Raw genomic sequence first — 15,586 nt, forward strand, 5'->3', positions numbered from 1 at the left:
AAAGAGCCCTCAACAGCTCTCTCTCTCTCTCTCTCTCTCTCTCTCTCTCTCACACACACACACACACATGATACTTTCACACTCTCTCTCTCTCTCTCTCTCTCTCTCTCTCTCTCACACACACACACACATGATACTTTCACACACACACTCTCTCTCTTTATCTTTGTCTCTCTCTCTCTCACACACACACATGATAGTTTCACTCTCTCTCTCTCTCTCTCTCTCTCTCTCTCACACACGTTATATACACACACACTCACACATGCACCGAGGAAAGGCTTTGACTTATATGTATTAATTCAAACACACATGTGCACACACATAGTAGTTGCAATTTGTTTATTTACACCGATGTGCATGCATAGATTAGTTACAATTAAAATTTACACTCACGCACATAGTAGTCATGCATCTACTTATATGTATGTATGTATGATTGACAAAGATGGAAGAGGTTACTTGCATTTTTATTGAGCACATGAGGAGTACTCTTTCCTTTGAGGCGAGGGTGAATTTGAGCATCCTTTTTTCCATAGTCTGCTGGTCTCGACCTTGGCTAGTTGAAGTTGTTGGATGGAACGATGTTTATCAAATTAACATACCTTTAGATTTAGACAAATTAGATGAAAATATTACGCTTATGATTATTAAAGAAAGCTGGGCTTGATTGATCATTATGAAATAGACTCTATTATCCATGTTAAACGAGATCAAGTACGACAAGTATTTAATGAAGTTATTAAATGTATCCCAAAGCATAAGCTCCTCCGAAAATAAATTTGGTTGTGTTCTTGAATGGATTCGGTTCTAGATTGCTTTTTGTATTTGAATGGATTTTATTTTTTCGTTCTTTTCTTATAATCTTCCTTTGCTAGATATAAAAAAGATCATGATTGTTATTAATGTATAGTTTGATTATGTTTTATGCAGAGACATGTCATAAAATATCTTAAAGCTGACTTATGACAATAATAAATTGTCAGTATTGTCTTCTTTGAGGAGATGCCACAATTGGGATTTTTTTAATGCCAGCCTAGCCAAAAATGGCAAGTCCTTGGATTTGATAGGTGGGATGATGTTAATCCTCGATATATTTATATAGTCTTGGGGTTATATGCTAGATGACAATCTTAAGCTCCTCTTAATCAAAGAGGCATTGGGATTACTAGATGGCTTTTACATTGTGGGTAATAGATGTAGGAGCTCCGGAGGAAAAGCATTTCATTTTTAGTGAAATTATGAAGTGCATTCCATTAAGGAAGTTGGTAATAAAGATAATGTAATAAGCTTTTAGATTATTGATGGATATCTCTTTCTCTCTCTCTATCTCTCTCCCTCTCTATTTGTTTGTCTTTCTATCTCTCTTTCTCTCATACAATCATGTAATACACATATAGTTACTCTTACGTTTTATTGTGTATTTGGATTAGAAAAACAGAGAGATCATAAGTTTTTTATGTTTTTGGTTTCTTCGTATGACTGTGTAGAAGGAAGCACAAGGACGATAGCATCAAAGCTGGTGATTTCGAATCCAATTCTTTGTTCAACTTGAGGTTGGTTTCTTTGTTGGACTTTTTGTCTTTATCTATTTGTGTGTTTATTGTATGGTTGGCTAGAGAGAGAGAGAGAGAGAGAGAGAGAGAGAGAGAGAGAGAGTACAAAACATTATCTATTTCTCTTTCAATCTCATTGAGTGTGTTACCGTGTTTAAACAATTTACAATATTGGCATGCTTGGCTACATAAGCTAGAAACATTCCATTTATTAGACTATTGCCTTTGAGATTAGAGAGAGTTCTAGAGAGAGTATAATGGGTCTTAGAGAATCTACAAACTATAGTAGCCTAGAGAATAGTTCTTTTAACTTGAGAAACGTTCTTAAAAAGTTTAAAAAATTATGATTTTGCCAATACATAAAATATAGAGAGAGAGTTATATGTATCTCTATGATAGTTTTCTAGGAGGAATTTACATGTGTATAGGTAGGTTTCTAGGGTTGGTTATATGTTGGCAAAGATATGAAGAGATATTTGTAGAGCCTTAAGATATTAATTTTGAATTTCAGCAAATGGAGATTCAGAATGATAACAACCACTTAAGAGATGTACTGGCTATGAATGATTCTTCCACCGAAGTTGATGAATGTTCGAGCTGCAAAACACCTTACTAGGTCAAGGTCTCCATCCGGACAACCAACCTCTAAACTTCTATAAAATATTGTGGACATATGCAAGTGGACTGAGAAAAAATAGGTTGCTTGCAAGGAGTACTTAGAAGCTCTTTGGGATGAGGTCCGTGGAAGTGGCAGGAGGTATGCTAAGAGACGAGTTGTCTCATCATCTCCATCGCGTCCTTGACAATAATGGTCAGATGGAGGCTAACCAACTAGACATGATTTCTTTCGTGTGGAGAATATGTATGTTGAAATTGGGGAACGTCTAGGAGGCGGATGTAATGGGCAATGTAAAGAATAAGTGGATTCTCTAAAAGAGCAAGTATGTACTTTAGGCTTGGAGGTATTGAGTCGTCTTATGTTATGCTCACTTAGTCATGTAGGAAATGGTTTGTATGTGTTATACTCATGTATGTATTAAAAACTTCTCTAAGAATTACATTCTTATTGATATGAGTCTATTTGGAGCAGGGTCACATGTGTGATAATGGCTGTTGAAGTGGAATATTATGTTGGTGTTTGAAGTTGAGAATGTTAAAAAAGAAAGTTAATATCACCTATTTTTTATTTTGAAGGAGATTTGAAGATGGTTAGGAGCTATTTATACTTGAGTTTAAACCAAGTTCGTCGGCTTCAAGTTTTGAATGCAACACGTGTATCTCGCCGTAACCGTTCAAGGACAAGGGTTTGCATTCAAAAAAAAGCATTGCTAATTTAATGGATTATGTTAATGAAAATGAAGTTGGAACATTTAGAAGGGTTGAAAATGAAGAGGAACACAGAGGAATCCATGGTGGAATCCACTTACTCTCACAAGAAACAGATCAATTGCCAATGCTATGGTACTTCAAGAACCTATCAATGAACGTCGAAATGCACAACCACAGAGAGATATTGAATGAGGCTCTTTTTCATTTGATTTAAATGAGCCACTTGTGGATGATAATTTCCATTTTGTTTGTTGTGCCGTTTTGGTGATGTGAAAGATATTAAATCTAAAATGTCACTCTATAAGGCATGCATTTTCATTTCCTTGGAATGTTAAGCACCCAGCACCTATGGTGGTGTATTCTAGAGATTGCACTCTTCACTCATTAGGAGCTCTTACTTATTATAAGTGCCATTTTTGTAATGCACTAGTTTGGAAATGTGAGGCATTAAGAAACCTAGACAATATGTAGGCAAACAATGCTGTGGAAGTGGAAATGTCTCTTTGCTACCTTTGGAAAACCCACCTCCTACTGCATTGGCTGAGTTGCGACTTGGTAATGATATTACAAGTAAGGAATACAGAAAGAATATCCTGTTGAGATTCAAGCTCGATGTCAGCTTGTGCCAGTTGCACTATGTGCTGGCATGTTAGGTAGTAACATGTGTGAGACATAAATGACCACATCCAGCTGGTCATAGTGAGTGGACATTAGCTAGGGTTAGCTGTGTGTGGACACAACACATGTAGTGTGTTGTAGCTTATGGATTATGGCTTTATGCATTGTGTGAGAAGGGACATGGCTTCCCTCTATGGTTAGGGTTTTCATAATACATTAGGGTTTGCTCTTTTGTGTGTGTCTCCTCTTCCTCTACCTATTTTTCATCATGGTATCGGAGCTTGGTGCTCTCTATATTAGGGTTTATGATAGAGTGAGAGAAGAGGGGGAAGAAGCTATGAAGAAAAGCTATGAAGCTTGCCATTGGAGCTGTGAAGCTTGGAGCACACCATTTTTCATCAAATCTGAGAGCTTGGCTTACCGGGTAAGGACTACTAAACATCCTTGAGCAGATTGCAGGTGCAAAAACACAAACAACATCAGATTTGAGTTGCCCAAAGCAAAGAAAAATTTCTGTTTTGCAAGCTCTCCATTGAAGCTTGAGTGTGGTGAATGTATGAGGCAAATGGATGCAAATCTGACAAAGATTCATGTATCTGGCAAATGGGAATGTATTGGCAACTCATGTGCAAGCCATATATTGAATTTGGAGCAAAGTTGATGCATTAAAGTGATTGGAAATTCATTGTTTTGAAGCCCTCACAAAAACAGAGAAGAGGGGTCCATTGTTGATGCAAGCCGATTTTTTGCAAAAATCAACTAATTGATGGATAGTGTACATGCCTAGGAGTGTTGGGCACCCATATATATCTTCAAATACCACAACAAACCACCCAATTCTCCTCATGAGCAGGCAGCGCAGCCTAAAGGGAAGAAACAAAGCATAATTTTCATCTTTTTGCAAAGTCGAGGCCAAATTCTAGTTTTGTGATTGATTTAACCCAAAATTTGCTTAGAAATTTTGTGATACACTTAGTTGAGAAGGTTGCTATGTGATTGGTTTGAGCAATTATGCATTTTGGAGCTGATTGAACAGGTTATATACAGTGATTAATGAAACAGAGGGTCATTAATTGGCTAATTACTCTCTTATCTTTTACAATTGGTCTAATTTCTTTTACATGGAGTTAGTAGACATCATTGCTAAGCTAATGAATGCCTCGTCTCTCAATTTGGAAAAGAATCAAAGGAATTAGAGCACTTTTACTATCGGTTTTTACTGGTTTTTCTCAAAATAGAGAAGGGGATTTGATATTTTTGGTATGTACACACCTTGGTTGGTGTTGATATGCAACATTGAGCTTGTTTAGGTGTGAATTCAAGTTATCCACACTTGATTGAACCACTACATTGCCAAAGCAGGGTACTTTTTGGACTGCATATGCGAGTTCAATTTGAATGCAATCAGAGTGATTTTCTACATCAACAGTGAAGTTCGTTGAGTGCTTTGGAGTAACTGGAACACTTATTAGAGTGTGGTTGAGCTGAGGAAGGATTGTTTATAGAATTTGACATGCAAAAGGTGCATTTGCATTGACCAAATATGTCAGACAACCTAGTACAGATTGTGGGTGAGAAGTTGGATCGAAAGAACTTCCAGGCATGGAAGTACAGGATTAAAAGCTTTCTGAAAGGATAAGGATTTTGGAACCTTGTTACTACAGGTGCGGAGCTAGAGTCAGAACTACCCCGACAACCTACACAACAACAGGTTGTAGCTCATAAGCAATGGTCAGAGAGAGCATACAAAGTTTTGCATTACTTGTCTATATGTATCTCGGATGCTATACTCATACATATACATGATGCTGAGAATCCCAAGGATGCATGGGGTACGTTGGTAAAGCTGTTTGATACAGATACTAGTGCTTGTAAGTCTCAGTTGAGACAATAGATTCATAATGTGAAGCGGAAAGGAAGGAGTATCCATGATTATGTACAAGAGATAAAGAAGTATGTAGATGCATTGGCAACTATAAATGCCCCCATGCCTGATGATGATTTGGTAGACATTGCCTTGCGTCATCTTGGCAGTAAAGGAGTACAAGTTTTTTGATACATCTATTTCTATTTGGAGTACAGGTTTACTAGATTTTGATGAGTCGGTTTCACTCTTGCTTGTTGAGGAAATCAAACTCAATGACTCTTTTCATGATGCATCTACTAGCCATGATGATAATGGCAGGAATCAGGCTTTCTATTCACAAATTTCTATTCACAAAGGGGATTTAGAGGCAGGGGGAGATTTGCATCATGAGGTTGTGGTAATGATCGTGGATGGCAGGATAGGTCACCACAACAGAATTTTCAGCCTACATATGGTGCTAGAGGTGGTCGTGGATATACACCTCAGAGAGGTAGAGGTAATCCTTGTGGAAGAGGACGTTGGCAAGGCCAACAAACATCTATGCAAAATGTGGAATGCCATTACTGTGGAAAGTTTGGTCATATGGGACGTGATTGCTACCGCAAACAAAATGATTTGAGAGGGGGTAGAGCACAACATAGTGGAAATTATGCAAATGGTGGAAATTTTGCATCAAGCAGTCATGATGGCAGCGTAAATCACTTGTTTGCCATGAAACATGTCGTGGGATCTATGATGACAAATGGTGACAGTGATGACACTTAGTATATGGACTCTGGAGCATCAAACCATATGACTTGTCATGGCGAATGGTTTGAACATATGAAGCCAATGGATGTAAAAGGCTATGTAGAGACAGGTGATGATTCCCAGCATGCTATCACTCATGTTGGAAGTGTACCATTGGTTATGCACAATGGTAAAACAAAGTCTATGGCAGATGTCTTGTATGTGCCTTCTATTACAAAAAGTTTGGCGAAAATGGTCAAACAAGGTTTACAGGTTTGTTTCAACGCGAGCATGGTTGCTTCGTTGAGGATTTCAAAAATGGATATAGAGTCATTGCCAAATGCAAGAAAGAAGGCAGGTTATTTAAGTTGGATGTTGGGATTCCTGAGTTGAAATCAGCCATGTTCTCTAAAAGCCGAAATGTGGTATAGGACATTGACATGTGGCATAAAAGGATTGGACATGTGAACATACAAAGGTTAAAGAACATGCAGGCAAGAGGCATTGTTGGTGGGCTGCCTAGCTTCAAGTATGATGGGAATATGCATGTCTGTGATGCTTGCCAGTTTGGAAAGCAATCAAGCTTGCCATTTCCTAAAGAAGGTAACATGAGTAGCAGGCCACTTGAGATAGTTTATAGTGATGTATGGGGTCCTGCTCAAAACCCATCCATTAAAGAAAGCTTGTATTATGTGACATTCATTGATGATTTCAGCAAAATGACTTGGATTTACTTTCTCAGAGAGAAAAGTGAAGTGTTGGGAAAGTTTATGGACTTCAAAGCTTTTGCAGAGAAGCAATATGGCTCTTGGATAAAATGTTTGAGGGGACAGATGGAGGTGGTGAATACACCTCACATGCTTTTGAGAATTTCTTGAGAAAGCATGGCATAAGAAGGCAGCTAACTTGCAGGTACACACCTCAGCAAAATGGTGGTGCTGAGAGGAAAAATAGAGTCATTGGTGATATGGCTAGGGCAATGCTCAATGAAAAGAGCATGCCAGACTATTATTGGGCAGAAACGTGTGCCACAGCGGTGTATGTACTTAATAAGACACCCACAATAGCCATACATGGAAGTATGCCAGAGATGCGTCTTATAGTTTTAGGCCAAACATTGGACACCTCAAAATGTTTGGTGGCATAGCTTATGTACATGTGCCTGATGAGAGAAGAAAGAAGTTGGATCCTAAGGCGGAAAAGTGCATTTTTGTTGGGTATGCACAGGATTGCAAGGCATATAAATGTTACAATCCACATACTAGGCAAGTGGTTATCTCACGAGATGTGGTGTTTGATGAACTTGCTAGTTGGTACAAGGCAAAGGATGAGGGTGTCATTGATTCTGTTGATGCTGATGTGCATGTGAACTTGCCACAAGCAACTTCTATTTCTATGTCTGGGCTAGCAGAGTCTGAGAGTAGCACTATACGTCCATGGTCAGGATGCTTGAGACATGAGAATGTGAGCACTGGGAGTAGTGCTGTGGATAAAGGGAAAAAGAAGGTTAAAGGAATTAGCATTATAAGTTATCAGTCATCAAGTTATATTCTTTTATGCATCTATTTATGTATAAAAATCCATTTTGATGAAAGTAACACCTTTATAATAAAAAAAATATTCTTTTATACATCTATTTATGCATAAAAATCCATTTTGATGAAAGTAACTTTTTTATAATAAAAATATTCTTTTATGCATCGATTTATGCATAAAAATCCATTTTGATGAAAGTATCTTTTTTATAATAAAAATATTCTTTTATGCATCTATTTATGCATAAAAATCAATATTGATCAAAGTAACACTTTTGTAATAAAAAATTAACCAATATGAATCTTTCTATGCATGGAATTGATACTAATGAAAATCACTCTTTTATTAAAAAAAATAACCAATATGCATCTTTCTATGCATTGAATTTATATCTAATGAAAATCACTCTTTTATAATAATAAAAAAATAACCAATATGCATCTTTCTATCCATAGAATTTATATCTAATGAAAATCACTCTTTTATAATAAAAACAATAACCAATATGCATCTTTCTATGCATAGAATTTATATCTAATGGAAATAACACTTTTAGAATAAATATATTTCTACTATGCATTTTTCTATGCATAGAATGAAAATAACACTTTTAGATTACACAAATGGTGGGGATTACTCTTTTTGAATAATAAAAGATAAAACTTATTTCACAAAATTTTAGAAAATTTTGCCATAACCTCCTTTGTATGGCTGACCATTTTTCAATTTTCCTACTTTAATTTACTTAAAAATTAATGCCAATTGGTTTTAAGCACTCTAAACTAATCAATTTTCACTTTTAAAAGAGAAACAATATGAAAAGTTTAATTCCAACTATTAGATCACTTAACTAGAATAAAGAAGGGCTGATTTTAAGAATGAGAGAGGGGGAAAGTCTTTCCAACAAGGCATAGCATCCATTTATCATTTCAAACAAAATAAAAATTAGAAAACCATTAAAAGAATAAAGAAAAATATAAGATTTCTAACTTACATGAATTCTGGGAGCTTTCCTTTAGCTTGATGGTTTGAGGGATATGCTCTTGTTTGCAACAAGAGTGGCCACCAAATCTTTAGAAGAGGGAATGGTCAAAAACTAGTGAATTATTAAGAAATTCAAAGTTCTTGGCTCTTGGGAGGAGTAGAGTAACAGTGCATAAAACACTATTAAGCTTCAACAAAGGGGGAGGCTTCTATTTATAGGAAAAAGTGAGCTCCTAACCAAGCAAACTGATTCTAGAATTTGTTGGAATTAGGGTTGCAGGAAAGCACACAAAGCTTGGAGATGAAGAAGCAAGAATGCACACAGCACAAAGTGTATTAGATTGTGTCAATGTACAAAGATAAGATAGCCCTAGAATATTGGGCGTATATTCAAGCCGGGGAAAAAAACCTCCTAAAGAGGGAAAAAGTGCCCCGGCGGTCCTAAGTGTGTTCACACACATCACGGCCTATATATATGGCAACAAATCCCCCCTGGGAGTGATGGTGTGAACGAGAGCTGGCACTCATGTATAGGGAAGTCCCATGCCCGAAGTAGATCAGTCCACAAAGGGGAGCAAGCCCAAAGCTTTGCGAAAAGCTTCGAACTTCTCACGAGGAAGCGCCTTTGTGAAAAGATCGACGAGGTTGTCTTGTGTTGGCACATAGGCCAAGCTGATCTCTCCTGCGCTGAGAATCTCTCCCTGACATAGTGATAATGCACCTCAATGTGCTTTGTGTGAGCATGAAAAACTGGGTTTCTCGCAACTGCCAATGCGCTCTGACTGTCAGTGTAGATAGAGGTGGCAGACTCCTGTCCAACACCCAAGTCAACCACCATAAGCCGTCTGAGTCACACACACACTCAACCATAGCTGTGAAAGCTGCCTTGTACTCAGCTTCACAACTAGAAGTGGCCACAGTAGGTTGCTTCTTGCTCAACCAAGATATGCATGAGCTACCGAGCATGAAACAAAAACCACTTGTGGACACTCTTGTGTCATAGCAACCAGCCCAATCTGAGTCCCAAAAAGCATGTAAATCTGGCGGCAACGATCCCCCCTTGGGATAAAACAACCCAAGATGTATGGTGCCACTCAAGTAGCGAAAGATGCGTTTAACTGCCTTCCAATGCTGAGACCCTAGGCTATGCATAAACCTGCTCACTTGTGAGATTGCAAACTGAATGTCCGGCCTTGTAATGCATACATAAATGAGGCAACCAACAGCTGTCTGATAGAGTGTGACATCAAAGTGATCTCCAGCATCATGAAGACTCAACTTCAAACCTGTCTCCATTGGAGTAGCAATAGGCTTGCAGTCTTCAAGGCCAAATCTCCGCAACAATGTCTCAATCTACCTTGTCTGACACAAAGCAATACCTCCATCACACTGCTTAAATTGTATCCCCAAATAATGATGCAAATGCCTCAAATCTGACATCTCAAAAGAGGCATTCAAATCAGCCTTAAAATCAGCAATATGACTCTCATTTGGTCCTATGAGCAGCATGTCATCGACATAGAGAGCAATGATTAGATGTACCTCATCCACACGTTTAACATACAAAGTGCTTTCTGTTGGACTATTCTGAAAACCATGTGTAGTCAAATATGCATGTATCTTTTCATACCAAGGTCGTGGAGCTTGCTTTAAACCATATAAAGCCTTTTTCAACCTGCACACTTTGTTTTCTTGCCCTCTTTGAACAAAACCATGAGGCTGCGATACATACACCTCCTCATGCAAATCTCCATTCAAGAATGCAGTCTTTATGTCCAACTGATGTACATTCTAACTATTATGAGCTGCCAATGCACAGATGCTATGAATGGTAGTCATACGACAAGTGGGAGCAAAGGTCTCATCAAAATCAATGCCCTTTTCTTGAGCATAACCCTTTGCAACAAGTCTAGCCTTATAGCGATCAACACTGCCATCTGGCTTTTGTTTCAACTTAAAAATCCACTTACATTCAATGGCCTTTTTACCAATAGGCAAATCACACAAAGACCATGTACCATTCTTCATTATAGCATTATATTCACTTTGCATTGCAGCCAACCAATTTTTTGATTTTTGTGCCTCATCAAATGAAAGAGGTTCTTCCTCTTCACACATACTAGACACAGCCAAAGCATAACAATCTGATGCATAAGAGGCATGCTGAAAACCTGAATGAGTACGACTAGGCATAGGTGCATCAATTTTACAGCCTCAAGCCAAAACGCATATGGCAAAGCTTGGCTCTTGACCATACATCGTGCCATCTCCATAAGTGACCTTTTTTTTCTCTCAGCAACACCATTTTGCTGAGGGGTATACGGCACTGTACATTGGTGTTTTATCCCACGACTAGCCAGAAATGCATCAAACTCTTTAGACATGTACTCCCCCCCTCGATCAGAACGAAGGGTGCCCACAATACAATTGGATACATTTTCAACCATAAGTAAAAACTGTTTGAAGCACAAAAACACTTCGAACTTTGCCTTCAGTGGATATACCCATGCATGCCTTGAGTAATCATCAATGAAAGTCACGAAGTACAAGTGTTTACCAAATGACGGAGTTTGCATAGGCCCACATACATCACTATGTACAAGTTGCAATTTGCGAGTGGCCTGCACAGAACCATCCTTTGGAAACGCAGAACGCTGCATTTTGCCCAAAATGCAGCCTTCACAAACATGTTTCAATGGTGTCTCAAGAGGGGGCAATGAAGTAACCATATCAAATTTTTACAAACGTAGCAAACTAGCAAAGTTCAGATGACCAAAACGAGCATGCCATAGTTTTGCATTTGAAACTGCCTTTTCATCAGAAACTGTATTTGCTGAATCTTCCACACACTTGTCATAAGAACTGAGCCTATATAGCCCACGAAACAAGGTGCTAGATATAATAATCGTATCACCAGAAGTCAAATCATGAATAGTACATCTGTCATCCACAAATTTGACTACAAGTCCAAGTCTAGCAAGCGCAAAGACAGACAATAGATTCTTCTTTATCCTTGGCACATACAAAGCATCTGAAAGTGTGGAAGCACTGCCATTTGCAGCAATAAGCATAATTTTACCAATGCCCTTCACTGGGTAAGAAGCATTATTGGCACATGTGACAGTATTCCCATTAGGGACAGCCTCAAGAAAAGTGAACATATCACGATGCGAGGTAATGTGCTTTGTAGCACCACTGTCAAAATACCATACATGAGAGTCAACAGAAACTGCCAAACATGCATCATATACAGATGGGTCATACTGGCAATACACGCTAAACGCCCATTCTGTATCCTGCACAAAATTTGTAGAATCTGCATTTGTAGAAGCATCCGCTATTGTGGCTGCATTTGACTCTTTCTTCTTTGTCTCTTTAGCCTTTAGCTTAGGGCAATTCTTAATGACATGATCAGTTGCCTTACAATAGTTGCACCTCATTTTTTTCTTGCCTTTATCTCAAGAGCCTTCTCAGACCTATTGTTGGTAAGGAGAAGAAGTTGCAGACCTATTAATAGGAGAAGAAACAGTGGAAGGGGTTGCCTTACCACTTCTTCTCTGCTGGGTAGCAATAATAAATGCCTGATCAACTGCATGCTGCCTAGCCCTGTTTTGCCTGGATTGCGCTTCTTGCAAAAGCTTGTTGACTAAAGTATCATAGTTGACAACATCAGGTCTGTCCTCAGTAACAAGTCTCCATGTGGAATCAAAAGCCTGATATGACTCAGGTAAAGCATCAAGAACAGTCTGCACAAGAGAATGATCAGGAATAATCTCACCTGCAGAAATCAACTGTTCCTTGAGATCTTTAATCTCAGCAAGAAAAACGTTCATGTCATCATCTTCCTGCATAATCTTTGATTCTAACTCTTTACGCAGGTAAGAGATTTTTACCTCATTACGACCTGCATACAAACCAGCTAGAATATCCCAAGCCTGTTTTGTTGTTTTTAGCTGAACGAATATGTGGGGTGATGTTACGTTTGACAGAAAGTGAAATCAAGGCATGAGCGTGCGCATCTTTACCATCCCAACTAGCTTGTTCAGCAGTGGGTAAAACAGCAGCAACAGTAGAGCTGCTAGAACCTGCAACATCCTCAATAGATCCTACATCCATAGAACCTGGACGTACATCCATACCTTGCATAATGTTCCACACTCCTTTTGCAACCAAAACATGCTGCATCATGTATGCCCAAAGTGGGTAGTTGTTGTCTCCATCCAGTTTGTCATCAGCAGGGACAACATGTGAAATACATCATTGCTGTTATCAGCCATGGCCACTGACTGAAATTGATGCAAAAGCTACCTGTAATGAAGCAAAGACTGAACAGAGAACAACTCGTGCTATGTAGCACGGTCCACAATAGAATACGTATGCCTGTTTTATAGAAAACTGCACTGTCAAAATTTTTGCACAAAAAACACCTGTGCAGAACTTGAAATGCAAAAACGGAGCCTGAAACAGATGCAATTTGTAGAGTATAGGGACCTGCAAGCGCTCGTGAAAGCTCACCTCAATCAGAGAACGTGAGTCGGAGGGTGCTGGTGGCGTAGCCCTGGGAGCCGATGCCTGCTCTGATACCAATTGTTGGAATTAGGGTTGCAGGAAAGCACACAAAGCTTGGAGATGAAGAAGCAAGAATGCACACAACACAAAGTGTATTAGATTGTGTCAATGTACAAAGATAAGATAGCCCTAGAATATTGGGCGTATATTCAAGCCGGGGGGAAAAAACCTCCTAAAGAGGGAAAAAGTGCCCCGACGGTCCTAAGTGTGTTCACACACATCACTGCCTATATATATGGCAACAGAATTTTCCAGATCAGTTTGGTCCATTTTTAGGTCAGTTTAGCTTACTTTTTGGAACTAGACTTGAATTAGGAGAGAGGAGAGATGAAATATCTCAATTTTTGATAATTTAAAACTCCACCACACATGTGAAATAGGTGCCTCCTTTATGAGGGGGGAATTCCCATTGTGAGGTGTCAAAATTCTTTTTTTTTAGTATTTCCTTTGGTCCTTAGTCCACTCTTCATCTTAGTCCACTCTTCATCTTATGTGAGGTGTCAAAATTCCTTTTTTTTAGTATTTCCTTTGGTCCTTAGTCCACTCTTCATCTTATGTGAGTATTTACTCATTTTTGGGGAGGATTTTCTTTATTTCTTCTATTTATCTTCTCCACACATTTGGATGAATCTGATTGGTCCGTCAAAACCTTAATTTAAAATTTTCAAAAAATCTGGACCCCTAGGATAAGGCCTCTTGAACAAATTATATTTGATTTCTAATGCACCTTCTGAAAATATTTTTAAACTTTTGTTTCAGGGGAACTTATTTTAATAAGAAGAGATATTTTTCCATTCAAAAATATTCAAAATCTAAATAACCTCTCTCTAGAATATTTTCTCTCTCTAGGCCAAAACAGGTATAAACAAGATCTTTTATATTTCTGAAGAGGGATTTGATTACAGGGGAAGATGCTGGACATCTTGAGAGTCTGGGGGGGAATCTTACATTCTCTCCCACTTGAAAAACACGAGATGTCCTCATCTCGCAAACTGGGGGTAATCCCGCAACAGTTCGGCTTCTTTCTCCCAGGTGGCATCTTCAAAAGGATAGAACTTCCATTTGACCAATAATTCTCTCAGAATTCTGTTCCTGAGAACCTTTTCTCGAACATCAAGGATTTCTTCAGGTTGGAGTTCCATCTGCCCTTGGGTTGAAGAAGTTAAGATTTCATCAAGCACATGATTCGGGCTTGGTACATACTTTTTAAGAAGGCTGACATGAAATACATTATGTACTTTGAGATGAGGAGGCAGAAGAAGCTCGTAGGCTAAGTCACCTACTTTCTTTGTAATCAAATATGGCCCACAATATCTGGGGGATAACTTCTTGTACTTCCCAAGAGATAGAGAACTTTTGGGGCGTACTCGAATGAAGACCATATCTACTTCTTCAAATTCTCTGTCTGTCCTCTTCTTATCTACATACAGCTTCTGTCTATCCTGGGTAGCTTTTATATCTTTGCGAATTGCCTGCATCTGCTGCTCCATCTCGTCAAGCATTTGTTTGGACATCTTGACCCTAATCAATGGGTCGGACCAAGTTAATGGAGTTAAGTAATCTTGTCCATACAGAGCTTTGAAAGGGCTCATCCCAATACTTTGGTGATAAGAAGCATTGTAAGCAAACTCGACTAGGTGCAGATAGCTTAGCCACTTCTTGGGTTCCCTGCCACCCACAGCATGACCAAAGTATATCTTCGATTACTTGGTTTATCCTTTCTGTTTGACCATCGGTCTTAGGGTGGTAAGCTGTGCTGAGATCCAAGAAAGTTCCTACTACAAAAAATGTAGTTCAGAATCTTGACGTGAATTTGGGATCTCGATCACTTACTATTCTTCTGGGTAGGCCATGTAATCTGAAGATTTCCTTGAGGAATACTCTGGCCACATCCATTGCAGTAGTGTAGGTTTCTTTTACTAGAATTAGATGGGCAACTTTAATTAGTCTATCAACTACCACGAAGATGGAGTTGTAACTTGATTGCACTGAAGGTAATCCAGTAATAAAATCCATACTGATGCATTCCCACTTCATCTGGGGGATGTCTACTGGATGTATTTTCCCAGCAGGCATTTTTACTCTCTCGGCCTTGACTTTCTGACAGGTCAGACACATTGACGTACATGATTAAGCACATCCTTTTTTAGACTAGGCCAAAAGAAGCTTTTCTTCATAGACATGTAGGTTTTGATGAAACCTGGATGTCCTGCAACAATAAGGCTGTCATGGGCTTCATTCAGAATTTGACCCTTAGTTCCCTCATCATTGGGAATGTATAGCCTGCGATTATAATACATAATTCCATCATCCAGGCTGTACCCTAGAACTCGGTTCAACTCTTGTGGAGTTTTGCTTTCCTGCATAAGTAGGGTAGCAATAGGGCCAAAGAATCTAT

Source organism: Cibotium barometz, chromosome 61, assembly GCF_041138505.1.
Source record: "Cibotium barometz isolate CiBa-2024 chromosome 61, ASM4113850v1, whole genome shotgun sequence".
Classification (NCBI taxonomy): Eukaryota; Viridiplantae; Streptophyta; class Polypodiopsida; order Cyatheales; family Cibotiaceae; genus Cibotium; species Cibotium barometz.